The 15,854-nt window shown below is 49.8% G+C and overlaps 1 protein-coding gene across 1 annotated transcript in view; it reads left to right on the top strand.

Annotated features, from left to right (window-relative positions):
- Positions 1-15,854, top strand: part of SLC6A3 (solute carrier family 6 member 3) — a 711,041-nt gene that overhangs the window by 617,990 nt on the left and 77,197 nt on the right. The gene's annotated exons all lie outside the window — the stretch shown is intronic.

Genomic DNA, 15,854 nt, shown 5'->3' with positions numbered 1-15,854 from the left:
AGGCTAGCTTGAATCCAGTGGCAAAGTCTGCAAGGGACCCACGTCTGGGCATACCCTGCCACCTTAGGGCAAACAAAGCAAAACCAAGGGCGATGATGGACGGAGTGTTGAACATTGCAAGCACTCACCCCCAGTCAACTGATCTGGGTTTAATCCATAATCATTCATTAGCTCACTCCGCCACCCCAGTTCAGACATGGCCATATACAAATCAGTCTAACCCTGTGCCTCATGGGAACAGTCCAGCCTGAACTGCCAAGCCATGTCTTCCCTGGACCGGAAACAAGCATCCTGGACCGGTTTCTGGCTAATCAGCCGTCATCAGCCAGGCTAGCTTGAATCCAGTGGCCAAGTGAGCAAGGGACCTACGTCTGGGCATACACTGCCAACTTAGGGAGAACAAAGCAAAACCAAAGGCCCTTTGTTTTTTAGAATCTTTACCCATCTGAGGGTGAGATTGGGGAACTTCCAAGATTACCAATGCTTTCTTTTCAGCTTTTCTCCATAACATCTTAGCTTCTTCCATGTCTTTTTTCATGGCTTTCCTCTCAGGCATAGCAAGAGCAGAAACTACCTTGTGGTGTTCACGCATCTCCTTAACTACATCCTTCATTGTACTAACTAACATATCCCGGACACTCTTACTAAATCAGCATATCCTTTGTCCTCATTAGACTCCTCATTCATGGTATGACCGTATGCCATAATGTGTTCCTCAATTTACAATAGTCCTCATCTCAGAACATGTCACTGCATCTGTAGCACACAAATGCACCCAGTAACTATTTATTTTCTTAATCTGATAGACCGTGGACTATATTGTCTCCTTATCCTGGCCACCTGTTTGTGGAATTTTGGTGATAGCAACTACTGAATATCCATCCATACAGCAGTGTCCCTAGAACTGACATAAAGTCCTGTTCACATACCGCACTACTTGGAGAGGCTGAGGAATGCAATGGAATTTCTAGGCTTACTTGTGAGCCAGTTTCTATGAGCCTAAGGGCTTCATTAACCCCTTGCATTTTGGGGTTATTCCCCCGCTGTGCTGGGGGGGGCACGCACAGCGCCCCGGTGCTCATGACGATGTTGGTTAGACCACCACAGACAGGCCATCGGTGGTGGTTTAACCAACATGCAGTAGAGTGGTCCGACCACCGCATTATGATGCAGTCGGACCGCACCAGTTAGAGGGAACATGTGACCCTTCAGACAAGCTCAAGGCTTACCAGGAAATCCCTGCCCAGTCATCCCAATCAGTCCTTCCCAGTGGATAGTTAGTTGCCTGCTGGAACTGGGCAATTACACATATCTTTGCTACTCTTGGTGTGGCTTGAAAGCAGGTCATATTTGTACTCTTCCCAGGTGAAATATGCTCCAACCAGGGCAGTGGAGTCCACTATTCAACTCCAGGTTATTATCCACTGCATCCTGAACTCCTCTTTTAAGTGGGGCAATGAATATTGCATTTTGAAAACCATATTGTGCTTACCCATACTTTCGAATGGGCATGCACGACACAAAAGACCTGCATCCGACCTGGAAAAAGTCTTTTCAATCTGCGCCCTGTCGACTATGTGGTTTAAATCAGAATCTTTAACCCACATACTATGTGCCTGTCCAGCCGTCCTGGACCAGCGGAGACTGCATCTATAATTCATTTTCAACGACCTGAAGATTCGTTCAAGCAGGGAAGCGGTGATACGCTGGCTGGAGGGCATGTCCATCATTTTGGCCTGCCGGGGGGTCAAATATATGACAGCTGTCAGAAGACTCCTATGGCAAGTCGATGGTGAGCAAACAAAATAAGTAGGATCCATGTCACCACGCAACAGCCGACCCATCATAGCAACAAGCGGACAGTACGATAATCCATAAAATGACTTCGCTTTGCTGTAGGCCGCAAATAGACGCTCATGAACATTTGAGTTTTGAATAGGAGCCTTATCAAAACAATCGTCTTCCTCAATGGGTCCCCATAGTTTCAATAACACTGTTCCTTTTTTTTTTTTTTTTTTATATTTTTTTATTAACAGCGAGAGGAGTGGAGAAGAAGAGAGAAAAAAAAATACATAAACAAAAACAAAGCAGATCATTTCAAAACTTAAAAGGGAAGAGTCTTCTTGAACAAATAACACTGTTCCAAGTTTTAACTGGTAACTCCTACCAGAGTTGTAATGTTACAACAAATTGATAGTCCATCTTCCGTGTTTTTATTTAGGAGATGAGGAGAGATTACACCGAATAGATTAAAGATCTATCAGGGTTTTTAAGCTAGGAGAATGACTCTGTAAGTAGGAACAGCTATACAGTAGTTTTTAAAGAAAAGTGTTTGTATTTTTGTTGAAAAATTATGGTATTGTGTCCAAATTAGGTGTATCTTAAAAATGTAACAATACTTTTTTATGTTTTTTTTATCCATATCGGGGGAAAATTGTAATGATTTTTATTAATCAAACAATAAAACATTGACTTGACTTGACATATTGTGCTTACCCATTGGCATACAACATTAAACCTTGGCCACCTATGACAGATTGCATAATATGTGGTATAAAAGGCTACAGAATTGTCCCCATTGCTTGCAAAATGTTACAATGTAAAGGTCTACGTGATTGCCTCAGGAGCAAAGTGATCATCTTTAGCGACATTAAAAAAATAGATACATTTCAGGTCATTAGTTAAGATTTATGTAGCATGAGCCAAACCATCACTGTAGATGATTTGTGTGCAATTTTTAGTCACTCCATCCATGATTCCTCGGATCCCAACCACGATGTCTTTTTGTCTAGATTCTTGTAAGTTAGACTAGTATTCCGATCTAGCTTATTACTATGGTCAGGTTTCGTGAACTATTGGACCTCGAATCTGGGCCTGAAATCCAGCACAGTCAGAAGTCAGACTCTACTACAGTCAGGTTTCATGAACGAGGAAATCTAATAATTGCTTTGAAACCAATCTTTGTTTTGTGTTTTTTTTCTGTTAAGTTTATTTGTCAATAATTGTAAACTTAGTATGTTCACATTTGGTACAGTATGTTTGCAAATACCTTTTCCACAAATTTGTATTACTTTCTGCGAAGAATTTGCAACTAGTTTCTGTTTTATTAATTAAAAAAGAAACTTTCTGGTCTATTCCAGGTGTGTCATATCAGGTGTTTGGCCAACGCGCACACAGAAAGGGTTAAGTTGTCTAGAGATGGGGGGGCGTGGCTTGACTGCCGAGCGGAATGGCTGCTTAACTTGGCAGCTCCGCCAACCAAGCAATAAATCCGACATTTATCCTGCTAACTGACGCTGCATTTTGGACCCACAACGAGCCTGCCTACCTAGACGATCCTCTGATTGATTCTCCAGCAGATCCGGTGCTCCGGAGTGTGAGGAAGCAGCTGCATTGTTCGGTGGCTGGCTATGGAGGTGCGGCCTGCGAACGGAGCCGAGCCGGGGCCTGGATTTCCGCCCAGCCTGAGGGAGAGCAGCACAGAGACACAGAGGCGTTGGGGGCTTGCACGGGGCTCTGCCGGCATCTGCGGCGAGGACAAAACTACCGGCCGGTGAGCTGCCCCCGAAGCCGATACACGACTGGTTGAGTGCCAGGGCAGAGCGGCCGCCGCGCGGAGAGACAACGGGACACGCAGCGCCCCATCGGGCTCCACCGCATGCGGCCGGTGACGGGCTCCGGACTCTGAGAGCAGGGCGGGGGCGCTCCGGGCTTGTGTCAAACTGCCGCGGCGCCCATTAACTGCACCATCGGAGGTTGGGACTGCGAGGAAGGAGCCACTGAGGCAGTCCCCTATGCGAGGAGCGCTGCACCCGAGCCGGCATCTTAGAAAGGGCTGCCCTGCTCTGCCGCTCTGCCATATAACCACTGATGATTAGTGGCGGGAGCGGGAATGCTCCCCGAACCCTGATAGAGGCGCCTGATAACCGCTGGCTAGAAGATCTGTAAAGGTAGCGCGACGAAACGAGATAAGCTGCGCCTTGGGTGATGGTGTGAAATTAAGCTGGCCAAGGCCTGGGCATCGCTACCACACGCGACACAGCGACACTGTATACAGTCAGTAGACAGCGCGAAGACACTGCTGGAGCGCAGCCTATAGCCCGAATTTATACCAGTGAAGTTGTGGGTGTTGACCCTGAGTGTGATGTGGTCCTGATAGTGAGTCCGCAGATGAAGGTCCGTCTTGACAGTTGAGGCACGACACTTGCATGCATAGTGGAGATCCGGCCAGGCCTGATATAATAAGCTGTGTGAGTCGCTAAACGAGGCAAACCTGATCGGTGACTGGCCAACGTCTGGCACTGAAGCCTGAGGCACCATGGGCAAGCCTGACACGAGGCAACCGAAAATCACATTTGATAAAACGAAACAGAAAGCTGCCAATCAGGACCACCCTGAGCCGGACACTGGAGGTGAGAATACACAACCATTCCCAGCTGAGGACATTTGTCACATGTTTCAGGACTTAAAAACGAGCCTGCAGACCATCAATGCTAAGATGGATACCCTGGCCGCCCGAATGGATGGCATTACAAGGCGCATGAACAAGCAGGAAGGCAGGGTGAGTGTGCTGGAAACACGAGTGACTGAAACGGAGGAGGGCCAGACGGAGCTGGAAAAGAAAATAAGAGGCATGGATAAAGTCCTGGACTTAATTCAACAAAAGAATCAAGATTTGGAAGCGAGATCGCGCCGGAATAATATTCGCGTCACGGGCGTGGCAGAATCCACGGATATACCGAACATGGAGCGCTATATGGAGACCATGCTGAAGGACCTCTTTGATGACGGATTGTCCCCAATGTTCCTAGTAGAAAGGGCGCATAGAGCACTAGGGCCTAAACCTAAACCAGGAGCCCCGCCAAGGCCGATACTGGCCCGGATCTTAAATTACAGAGACAGAGATGCGATCTTGAGACTGTCAAGAGAAGAAGGCAAGATACAATATAAAGGGAATACCATTGAAATGTACCCGGACTTTACTCTTCAGGCGCAGGCGGCCCGCAGAGAATTCTTACCTGCAAAAAAGAGATTCCAACAGACGGGCACGAAATATGCGTTAATCTATCCGGCAAAGCTCAGAGTACAGGGCCCAGGGAAACCAAAGTTTTTTGTTGATGCGAAAGCTGCACTCCAATACGCTAAGCACCTGGCGAAAGAGCAGAAACAAAGGCCTACTCCGGAGGAACAGGAAACCCCGGACCGGCTAAGTGATGTTGAATGATATATACGTTCCCTGCACTGACTTATTGGTTCTGGAGACTGAGATCATGGCACTGCGGAGCGGTGGGGAGCACGTCCGCGTTGAGGAGGGAGCTGAACAAATCGCCTGACATGTTATACGGTATGGTTCGGGTGGGTCCTGGAGAGGCAGCGTTCTTAGCTGCGCTTGGTCACCCTGTCACAAGTACGGGGTAAGGAGGTGGTCACCCCGCGTACCCTCTGGGATGATTCCCACAGTTACTGCACCCGTTGAACTGATCCCCGGTGATTGTTCATTCACTGTGCGTTGGGATGTGGCGTAGGGCGGGGGGGGGAGAAGATTCACAACCTAGTTGGGGGGTTGGTGTGGGTGGGGGGAAGACGGGACTTTTGCTGTTATTCTTTGCCTTGCTGTTATTTACTGGGTCACCATGCATGCCAACAGGATGGAACGCTGAGAATGTCTGTTTTCAGGTGTATGCTATAAGTTTGCTGTACATTGCGTACGGATCTCTTGAGATGCTACTCGGCATGTCCGCACAACAATTGAAGTATTGGCGGATGCCGCCTGCAGATATTATTACATGGCCAGAGTGATGGCAGGAAGCACGGACGTACATTCTATACACACATTGAAATGTCTTACGTGGAATGTTAGGGGCCTTAATGATTGATGAAAAATCAGGCTTACACACTCGTACCTGACAAGGCATGGTATTGATATTTGTTTCTTACAGGAAACACACCTACTAGGTACTGACACAACCACTCTGAGGAACAGAAGATGGGAGGTGATTGCCGCAGCTGGGTTCTCTAGCTACTCCAGGGGGGTGGCGATAATGTTAAGAAAGGGCCTACACTGGCGCACACATACCACAATCGCAGACAAGGATGGCAGATATGTAATACTGGTGGGAGCGCTATATAATACATCTATTGCCCTAGTGAACATTTATGGACCTAATACTGACAGCCCTGATGTTTTTCGCACGATATGGCATGAACTTCAGAAGCTGGGCCCTGTGGCGATTCTGTGGGGGGGGGAGATTTCAATATTCCCCTATCTGCAGAACTTGACAGACAAGGGGCCTCACGCGCGCACCACCCTAAGGCAGCAGAATTACTACATGAGATAATAGACGATCTCCTTCTGATAGATTCATGGAGAGCCACACACCCGACATGCAGAGAGGGCACCTGCATAACACACCACAGAAACGCTTGGTCGCGATTAGACTACTGGTTGCTTACGAGAGACTTACATGCTTGGGTGATTGAGACCTCGCACCTCGCTCGCACTCTGTCCGATCACGCCCCTGCACAGATAACGATTAGAATACCCCCGGCGGAGGAGGAGCTTGGCGGGCATCCGTGATGGCCGCGTGAGCACAGCGCTCTCCGGACCCCCGCCACTCCCGGCATGATATCCTGAACATATCCTGATTTCTCACAAGGATTAATGGAGAGGAACCTGGGCTGATCTTAATATTGTTTTCGGATTTTGAATTGGACAAGGGGCACCGAAGCTACATCGACTCAAACTTTCGGCGCCCGCCTTGGTGGCGCGCCTGGGTCTTGGTGAGGCTCTGTTGCCGTGTCGGAGTTGAACAACAGCGGCAGGGGGACTCGACTCATGGGTCCCCCTCTTAACTTTCGGTTTCGATTCTGACTCAGGCTACGTCTTCCAACGGAGGTGTCTGGCCGGTACTGAGTCCAGCGGCGCGAGATTGCAGTTGAGCCTGTTGTCTGCTTCGTGTCCCTCCGGGCCGGTTCACACCTCGACTTGCCCTCGCTGCTGACTTCTGGCTCCGGCGCCCTGTCTTCCTGTGGCCATTTTCACCAGGTCGCGTGGGTCCCGTGGGGACGCGGTCTCCGATATGACTGGCAGGGGGGACCAAGAGCGGCGGAAGACCAAGACGCCCCTTCGCGGGGGCCCAGTCCAGTCTAATATCATGGACCGGTACACACAGTCGAAGGTGTCCCCTGGTGCCGCCTTGTCTGGCCCGAGTGCCGTGGGGCACCCTTCGGAGGCTTCGGCGGAGCCGTCCCTGCAGGACATCATGGGCGCCATCTCTGGTATGAGAGAAACCATCGGCCAACAGTATGAAGCTCTGGCCCACAAAATTGATACTGTGGCTATTGATGTGAACCTGATTCGGGCCGACTTATCTAAAACCAATGAGAAGGTGAAGTCATTGGACCTCAAGTCATCTAGCCTCACGGCTGACGTCTCGGAGATACAGACGGAGATCGGCAACCTCAGAAAGGTGAACGATTTCATGACTCAGCGCTTGGAGGATTTTGAAAACAGGGCACGGCGTTGTAATGTACGTGTTATTGGTGTCCCGGAAAATCCTGAACCGCATTCTGTTGATCTCCTGGTTGAGGACTTGATACAAAACTACCTTTCTCCATCCGGATTGAGCAAATTCTTTGCGGTGGAACGTGCCCATCGTGTTCCCGGTGGCCAGGGCAAGCCGGGCGCCCCGCCGAGGCCCATTGTTGCAAAACTTTTTTACTACAGGGACCGAGACGCTATCCTGCAGGCCTCGAGAGCTAAGGGCCCGGTGGCTTTCGAAAATGCCACGGTGAACTTCTATCCGGACTTCTCACAGCTGGTGCAAAGGCAGCGAATGGGCGTCCGTGGAGTCAAGAAGTGTCTCCGGGACCTGGGTCTGCGATACGCCATGCTTTTTCCTACCAGGCTGCGAGTGGAGTACAATGAACGGACCCTTTTCTTTGATCGACCTGATTCGGTGAATGACTGGCTGGACTCTCTGCCGGACCGGCCTAATTTCGCTGATCCCACCGAGCACCCGGGTGGTGCCGAGGGTGGTGCGGAGAATTGAACTTGTTATCTGGGCCCCGGTTTCCGTATCATGTAATTTCTTCCTGGGTTCAGTACTTGAGTGATTTGTTTTCAGTGTACTCTTTTCTCCCCTTATTTCTGTCGGGGTGGTGGGTGGGACAGGGTCTTTTCCTCCTCCGGGGTCTTTTTGTAGAATGGGGGTTTTTGGGCGACAGGCACACTGCATATTGGGGTGGCTTTTTTGTCTACTGCAGGGGTGCAGGGTGGGGGGTGTTTCCTTGGGTGTTGGGGGGGGGGTTGTTGGGGCGTTTGTATTTTGTGTTTTGTTTTTTCAAGGCGATTCTATTTTGCTAATTGTATTTTCAGTGTCATGCTCATTGGGGGGTGGTTTCTGCATTACTTCGTGGGATGGGGGTAGCGGGTTGAGGTTTATTTCATGGAATGTCAATGGTCTAGGGGATCGTATAAAGCGAGGGGTGGTGTTGCGATGCCTGCGACGTTTGTCTCCCGATATTGTCTTTCTGCAGGAGACGCACCTAGTGGGCAATACTTGTCGCGCGATGAATAGGTGGGGCTATCGTCTTGCTGCGCACTCAGGGTTTACAACGGGTTCTAGGGGGGTGGGCATCCTTGTCCGGGCTTCTCTTCCCCTTGCGATAGATGATGTGATCCTCGATGATCGGGGGCGTTATGCCGTCCTCGTGGGACGATATGAGGGCAAGACCCTTTCCCTGTTCACCGTCTATGTGCCCCCTGGCCTGCAGACCTCTACCTTCTCTGATTTGGGCCGAGTTTTGCTGGGACTCCCTGATGGTGCTCTTTTCATGGCTGGTGACTTTAATTCTGTTCTCTCTGGTCTGAGTGATCGTTACCCCCCTAGGGATATTCCCTCGACTCATTTATGGCTGGGAGGTTTTTTGGATACCTTTGGTTTGGTGGACTGCTGGAGACTTATGCACCCCACTCAACTTCAGTATACTTTCCACTCTGGGGCCCATGGGAGTTTGTCTAGATTAGATTACTTCCTCATGCCAGCTGAACAGTCGTCGGCTGTCCGGGAGATTAGGCACCTCCCCCGGGGCATCTCGGACCATTCTCCGCTCTGGCTCTGGTTTGATGTGGGGGTGGAGGCGGCGGGCCGGGTGGCTCCTATCAACCCTTGGTACCTGGCCTCCCCTGAGACCCGTGGTCAATTGATTGCGTCCTTGGACAATTACTTTCTGGAGAACGAGGGGTCTGTCTCTTCTGCGGTGTCCCTATGGGAGGCTTTTAAGACAGTAATTTGTGGGCAGGCCCTGTCCCTTATTGCTGAAACCAAAAAGGCAAGGAATCGGGAGGTGGTGGATCTTGAGATGGAAATACTTGAGATGGAGGCTAACCTGGAATCGGGTGTCACTCGTGCCAAACTCCATGCCCTGGGTCTGAAGCAATTTGCCTATAAGTCTCTGGTCACAGATGCGGCCAAAATGATGTTTAGGGAGCAACAGGGTCGTCTGTATGATGTTGGGCACAAAGCGGGTAAGTTGCTTGCCTGGTTGGACAAGAAAGAGAGGGCGAATCGAGTGGTGCCTGTGATTCAGACTTTGAATGGTGTGCGGGTAACGGACCCGGTTGGAATAGTGGAATGTTTTGCGGACTACTTTCGTGCGGTCTACTCCCCAGTATCGGTAAGGGATGACGACGACTCTCGCCTCTTGCTGCGCGACATAGCTTTGCCCCGCCTCTCCGACTTGGAGCGGTCCTCCATGGAGGCCCCGTTCTCTACGGACGAAATCGCGACTGCTATTCGCTCTCTCCGTTCGGGCAAGGCTTTGGGCCCGAACGGTTTGCCAATCGAGTTATACAAACTGCGCCCTGATAGGATTGCGCCCCATCTTCGAACGATGTTTTCGGAGTCCCGTGAGCGGGGTGCTCTCCCTTATGACCAGCGTCTGGCCACGATTGTGGTAATTCCTAAAGATGGTAAGCCCCGGGATCTTTGTTCGTCATATAGACCCATCTCCCTGTTGAATGTCGAACCTAAGGTTCTTGCCAAGGTCCTGGCTACTCGCCTCATAATGGTCATTAGTGACTTGATTCATCCGGACCAATACGGATTTATCCCGCACCGTAACACAGCTCTTAATCTGCGTCGCCTTCATGGAGCCATCGCGAGGGCGGGGCTTCTGACGGAGCCGGCCATTTTGGCTTCGTTGGATGCCTCGATGGCCTTCGACACGATAGAGTGGCCCTACCTTTGGGCGGCTCTTGAGAAGTTTGGTTTTGGCCCGGGGTTCATCGGGTGGGTTAGGCTGCTGTATACCGACCCCCTGGCACAGGTCGTGGTTAACGGTCGAGTGTCGGCTCCCTTTCCTCTTGGTAGGGGGACCAGACAGGGGTGCCCCTTGTCTCCACTACTTTTTGCTCTCGCGTTAGAGCCGCTAGCTGCGTGGATTCGCTGGGAACCTTCTCTCAAGGGTATACGTTGGTCCCCAGATTTTGAGGACCGTGTTTCGCTTTATGCGGACGACATTCTTCTTTATCTTACTTCCCCGCGTAAATCTTTGAATGTCCTGTTTGACGTTCTCGCCTCGTTTGGTAAGAATTCTGGTTTGATTATCAACTGGGCTAAGTCCTGCGTCTATGCTATTTCGGGTGATCTGCCCCCGTTGCCGAATAGATTTCCCATCCAGGTTGTTCAGTCTGGTTTCAAATACTTGGGGGTTTTTATTACATTGGATTCGTCGCTCAGATTTGAACGTAATCTCCTTCCCCCGCTTCATAGATTGAGGCTGGACGTGGCTCGCTGGCGTAAATTACCCTTGTCGCCGCTGGGCCGGGCCGCCCTATTCAAGATGATGTCCTTGCCGCGATTCCTTTACGCGCTCCAGAATTGCTATGACGATATCCCCGCTACTTATTTCCGAGAGGTCGAGAGTCTACAAAGGCAACTGATTTGGGACGGGCGCCCACGTATTGCACTTGCGAAGCTCACCATCCCTTGGTATGACGGGGGCATAGCACTTCCTGATATCAGGAGATATTATTGGGCTACGCAACTGTCTGCCATTAATCATTCGATGTATTCCCCGGGTCCGGATCCGGCCTTTGAAATGGACAGACTCCAGCTACCGGGTGGTGACTTTAACAGAGCGCTTTACTCTAGGTCGGCTGGGCTCCACCTTACGGGACCGACTAGGATCGCGGTTCGTGTGTGGCGCGCTGCGAATGTGAGCTTAGGGTGGGATGAACGAGTGACGCTGGCGACTCCGCTTTTCGCGTCTGAGCTTTTGGGTTGTCTTTGGACAACGAAGGGGTTTGACCGCTGGGATATGATTGGGATCTGTAGAGTGGGTGACATGTGTGCGAATGGAACTGTGAAGTCTTTCGAGGCCCTTCGGAATGATTATGACCTGAGTGATAGGGAATTTTTTAGATATTTACAGGTCCGTCATGCCCTCACTTCTGTTCTGACTTCCGGTAACGCTGTCCCCGAGTCCTCCCCCCTCGAAGATCGTATCCTGGATGGTCATATCCCTGATAGCACTATCTCCTTGATTTATAAGAAGCTTATTCACAATCGCACGGACTTGCTCGTTCGACTTCGGGAGGCATGGGTCGGCGACGGGCTGGAATTGGATGACGAGGATTGGCAAGTGGCGCTATCTTCTCCGAAAGAGGTCGCCATTCCGGCCCGTCTCCATCTGGTTCAGCTCAAGATCCTCCACCGGGTGTATGTTACTGGTCCTCGTTTGGTTGTGATGGGTTTTTCCCCGGATGGCCTCTGCAAGCGTGGGTGTGGGATGAGTGCCACATTTCTTCACATTCTTTGGGAGTGTCCGAGGGTGGCTGCCTATTGGACGGGGGTACTTGCGGTGATGGCTGCTGTGACTGGAATTGCCCTGGTGCCGGAGGCAAGGAGATGTTTGTTGAATGTTTTGGAACCTACCGATTGTTGGGTGGCCCAAACCAGGTGGGCGACCCTGGGGTATATGGTTGCGAAGCGGGACATAGCGCAACTTTGGGGCTCGCACAGGCCCCCCACTGTCTCCGTGTGGGAAGAAAACATGGACTGGTCTATGTTCCGCGAAAAGACTGTCTACACAGCCAGGGGCAGACCTAGGGCATGGACGAAGATCTGGTGTCAGTGGAATGCCTATCGCGGGGATATTTGTGCTCCTCCCCTGGTGGAGGCCCCTGATGTTCCCTTGTCACCCTAAGTTGGCGTTCCTGAACTTTTGTATCCTGTCCTTTTGTTTGATATAATTGTGCTCCTCCCCTGGTGGAGGCCCCGGATATTCCCTTGTCACCCTAGGTTGGCGTTCCTGAACTTTCGTATACTGTCCTTTGGTTTGATTGACCTCCCCGCTGTCCCCCCGCTTTGACTTAGCCTACTGATTGTGACTTTGTATTCCTGCTTAGTGAGGTTTCCCCCCCCCCTCCAGGGCTGACTCTCTGTGTATTACTCCTTCGCCTTGTTTTTGTTGTTTGTTGTTTCTGGTGTGCTTTAAAATAAGAAAAATGTCTTATTCTGTTCCATATTGTGGGCGACATTTTGTATCCAGATTGTGCCTGACCGCCAGAGTGGCGACCACTGTTTTATACCGTGTTATGCTCCGATCTTAGCGGCCAGCCCGTGCGGTTGTAGGCCCATCTCTGTACACATGACTTTGTTGCTCAATAAAAGTTTTTAACCAAAAAAAAAAAAAAAAAAAAAAAAAGAATACCCCCGGCATTCACCCAGCCTTTTACATGGAGGTTCCCGTCCGGGGCCTTACGAGACCAAGTATTCCGTGAGGGCCTGCGAGCCAAAATTGAAGACTACTTCACTCTAAATGAGGGCTCGGTAGACTCACCCGGGATGTTATGGGAGGCATTTAAGGCTGTCGTGAGAGGGGATTGCATAGCCTTAAAGACTAGAGTACTACGAGACATATGAAACACTTTACAGAGATTGGAGCGAGAAATACAAGACCTTGAGAGACAGCAGGTAGCTAGGCCATCACATAACACGCTAGCACACATACGTTCAAAACTCACTGAATATCAAACTGAGGCGGAAAGGGAGGTCGCATATATACATAAATACGCGCAAGCACGAAGATATGGCGAAAGTGGCAGACCTGGCAGGACACTTGCAAATTTACTTGGGCACCCAGAGGCAACTCTTATGTAGCAGAATTACAGACATCTGATGGTGCGACAGTGCGTGCGCCACCGGACATTCTGGAGGAGTTTGCTGGTTATTACTTAGAGCTCTACACCTCTAAAATATCCCCGTCGCAGGCTGATCTAACTGACTATCTAGATGAGATATGCCTTGCGTGGTTTAATGACTGCCGTTCACGGTAGAGGACATCAGAAAGGTCATAAGCGCTATGCCGGGTGACAAGGCTCCGGGAGCAGATGGGCTGACAGCTGCCTTTTATAAGGAACATGCTGAAGTGCTGGCTCCCTGGCTGCATCGTATGTATCAAGAGGCACTGGAGGTCGGTAAACTACCGCCAACTGTTCGAGAAGCCATAATCATTACAATTCTGAAGCCAGGTAAAGACCCCACTAAGACGGACTCATACCGACCGTTGTCCCTTATAAATCTCGATGCTAAGATTTATGCTAAATTGCTCGCGGATAGATTGACACCTATGGTACCTCAAATTGCATTGACAGATCAATCAGGTTTTGTCTCGGGTAGATCTACAGCGAATAACCTGAGAACCTTTTTCGGTATGCTTCACTATTTGGCCCCTCACGTGCAGGCAACAGCTGCCCTGCTGGACGCCACAAAGGCGTTTGACTCCCTGGAGTGGGACTTCTTGTTTACCCTGCTACGTCGGCTGGGTTTCAGCCCTGTATTCCTAAAGCAAATTCAGCTACTATACACTGAACCCTCTGCCAGGGTTCGAGTGAATGGTCGCACGTCTGCGCCCATTATCATAACCAGAGGCACCAGACAGGGATGCCCACTGTACCCCCTGCTGTTTTCTATCGCGACGGAACCCCTGGCTGCCAAATTGAGACAACAACATGCCCATAGAAGCATAGGATTCACTACGCGTGGAATCCTCATCTCACTATACGCAGATGACATCACTGTTTATCTCAATAACCCTCGAGATAACTTTGACACGATAATGCGAGAGTTCATTAGATATGGCGGCCTGACAGGTATACAGATTAACTGGGCCAAATCCACTATGTTCCCGCTAACTGATGACACGGCTCCAATTACATCAGAGTTTCCTATAACGTGGGCGACTGAGGAGGTGCGCTACCTGGGCATTCAGCTGAGCCGCTCGCTCCAAGAACTGTGGACACTGAACTATGGAAGTGCGATAGATTGGATAGAGAGCAAAGTGACGCGGTGGAAAAACCTTCCGTTGTCTCTGACGGGGCGCATTGCCATTGCTAAGATGATAATTCTCCCCAAGCTGCTATATCTTTTTGTAAATTTGCCCATACCTCTGAACTCGCATTTCTTCACACGCTTACGCACTGCGGTGCTGGTCCTGATATGGGCGGACAAACAGCCACGAGTTTCCTGGCAGGTATTGACTCTGCCCTTTACTCAGGGTGGCTTGGGGGCACCGGACTTCGAACTCTATGGTTACAGTGCGCAAGCCCAGTACCTACATTATTGGCAACATCCGGTTCCCTATCAGCCGCATGTAGCGATCGAAATCGATAGAATCTCCCCTCTTCCCCTAAACACGACGGTTTTTCAGCCTTATAAACACCCACGACAAGATGTTGACACCGTTGAGAGTGTACGATGGGCTTGGGGTAAGATAGCAAAGAGAGCACACATTACTAAACTATATGCCCCATCAATGCCCTTGAAAGGGAATCCATTGCTTACACCTCTGACGGATGAGGCAATAGCAAAAAGAGCACAGTCGCACAACTTACACAAAGGGGGAGACCTATACCCGGCAAAATGCCAAAAGTTTTTAAATTTTAATTGTGTAAAAAAATTTTTTAAAAACTTTTGGCATTTTGCAACTAGTGTGTATGGAAAGTATACTTATTTGTGCATCCGAATATTTCACCATAAACGTTGAAATCTATGTCAATACAGATTAGGTGAATATTGTTTTAACCACATATGAATGAATTCATTGTTTTTTTATTATGTATTGAAAATTTTTTAACTAAAAAATAAATTTTGTAATTTGTACACATTTTTCACTGTTTTTGTGGTTCTACTAAAAGCACATGGTTGAGTGTACAGTGTTTGAAATGAATGAATGACCCAGTTCCCCAATTTTGATTCAAACCCAGGGAACACTTAATTTCTTCTTTCTACATTACCCTGTTCCTGTGGGTGTTACTAAAAGGGTACTCTCTTTCTTTTTTTAACCTTAGACTTTGCCAGTGAGCCACCTATGCTACCAGCGCTAGAGAACGTACTAGCTAATGCCTCGCCCTGCAAACTGGTTACACGTATATATAGTATAACACAGAAGGAAAACCCACTCACGAGTATCAAGTCACGAGAGGCCTGGAATGGTGAGGCAGCCTTAGACATTACGGAGGAACAGTGGAGCTATTGCTGTACCCAGCTGAAGTATCTATCGCCCAACTACAGGCTCAGGCTCATCCACTTTTACTACCTACATCGCCTATACCGAACACCCACTCAGATGCGCCGTATGGGGCTATGTGAAGATGACAAGTGCTGGAGATGCAATGTACATACTGCCAACTTCACACACATGGCATGGGGTTGTCCTGTGATCTCACGCTACTGGGGGGAGGTCTTCACACATATTGAGCACATAATAGGCACTGCTGTTGAGAAGACGATCAGACTGGCGCTACTGGGGTATCTGAGAGATATTCCGGTGAAGCGGCGTAAACTCGC

The sequence above is a fragment of the Lissotriton helveticus genome, chromosome 4_1 (genome assembly GCF_964261635.1).
Source record: "Lissotriton helveticus chromosome 4_1, aLisHel1.1, whole genome shotgun sequence".
NCBI lineage: Eukaryota > Metazoa > Chordata > Amphibia > Caudata > Salamandridae > Lissotriton > Lissotriton helveticus.
This window is presented reverse-complemented; position numbering and strand designations above follow the sequence as displayed.